Source organism: Myotis davidii, unplaced genomic scaffold, assembly GCF_000327345.1.
Source record: "Myotis davidii unplaced genomic scaffold, ASM32734v1 scaffold346, whole genome shotgun sequence".
NCBI classification, from domain to species: domain Eukaryota; kingdom Metazoa; phylum Chordata; class Mammalia; order Chiroptera; family Vespertilionidae; genus Myotis; species Myotis davidii.
In genome coordinates, this window is record NW_006297386.1 from 438069 (window position 1) to 439602 (window position 1534).

General features: G+C 58.7%; 1 protein-coding gene across 1 annotated transcript in view; it reads left to right on the forward strand.

Moving 5' to 3' along the window:
* The first annotated feature begins 846 nt into the window (after positions 1 to 846).
* Positions 847 to 1534, forward strand: part of LDHB (lactate dehydrogenase B) — a 21344-nt gene continuing 20656 nt past the window's right edge. Inside the window, exon 1 of the mRNA XM_006773146.2 lies at positions 847 to 969. The gene's annotated coding sequence lies outside the window, so the exon portion shown is untranslated. The remainder of the gene's footprint in view (positions 970 to 1534) is intronic.

A 1534-nucleotide genomic window follows, 5' to 3' on the forward strand; every position in this document is an offset into this window, starting at 1 on the left:
TTTCCAGACACGCAGAGGAAACAGCCTCCCAGGACAAGAGGAATAAAAATCTCCGCCACACACTCTGGGCTTGAGCCCAGGAATTTGTTACCTTCAGGATACTTCCAACTGCTCATTCATTCATTCACTTCCTCACTCGCCAGCACTGTATGGAGGTACCAGGCACTGAGCTGGGTGTTGAAGACACAGAGATGAATGGCAACTTGCATCTTTGGCGTTACCGGGGACGAACAGAGAAACCGAGCCTTAGTGGTGGCACCGTATAGATTAGCAGAGAACTGGGGAGGACAGCCTCTAGGCCTCAATTCCTCAGGCAACGAGTAGGCATATCAGGCACATTGGCTGAATTAGGTGGTGGTGTGGGGAGGGAGGAGACACACACACACACACACACACACACACACACACACACACTCCTGTAATTGTTGCATCCAATGAGCTTTATCACCGAGACGCTGAAAATGGAAAATTCTGCTTTCTTTTGAAAACATTCCGAAGCACCCGCGCTATTCCGGGGAACACATCCTCAACATCTTAGCTAGAAACTGCAGTCTTCTAAAGTCGACCAGAAAAGCGAAATTGAATTTTATTTCTATTTGGATGAAACGAGAGCGTGGAAGTCTTGAAGAGGCGAAGCTCGGTTTCCGACGTCATGCGGCCTCTGCCTGCGGTCCCGCCGGCGGGGAGCGGGGCCGCCTTGGCCACCAGAAGGTGACCTGCCGTTGTGGGGAGGAGGAGGGCATGTGCCTACTTGAGCCCTTGTCCTTGAAGGGGATTGAGCGAGCGGAGGGGAGGGGTAGGCGGTGCTCGGGTTTCCAATCACAATGGAGAAAGCTGCGAGGCTGCAGAGGGGCGGGCCCGCCGCTTCCTCCTCCTTGCAGAGCCTGCGCCCGAGCAGACAGACGCTCGCAGCCGAAACCGTCTCCTTGGCGCGCCTCTCCCACCATCTGAGCAGCCTTCTCGCTCCCGGTAGGTTTCAGCTCCGTCTCCCAATCCTGACTCAGAGGCCACCCGGAGGGTCAGACAGGGGAGTCCTGTGTGGCGAGAGTGAGGGAGGAACTGAGCGGGGGGATGCCCTCCGCGGCCTTCAGCCCTGAGCATCCGGACTCCAGTCCTGAAGAGCCAGGGGAGGAAGGAGGGACGAGGGGATAGGCGAAGGCTGGCTGATCTTGAACCCGGGCCCCGGGATCTCCTGCCCCGAGAATGGAGAACTGCCTCTGCCCCGGCGGGGAGGAGGGTCAGGGATGACCGGCAGGTTTGACCTGCCCTCAGGCTTGGCCCGGCGCCTGGAGACGCTGTCCTTTCGGAGCTCTAGAAGGATGCCTTCCGGGCCTTGTTTCCTGGATGCGCGGGATGCTGTGTTTACTTTGCAGCTTTGGGTGTTGAGAGTAAGGAAGGCCTCGACGTTTTCCGTGGAGACCTTCCCCGAGGAGACCTGCGGTTGCCGCCTCCCTTGTGACCTCCCCTCGGGGCTGCGGGCGCCAGGGCGCAGGAGGAGAGGTGGCCTGTGGGCGGCCAGCACTGGAGGCTGCAC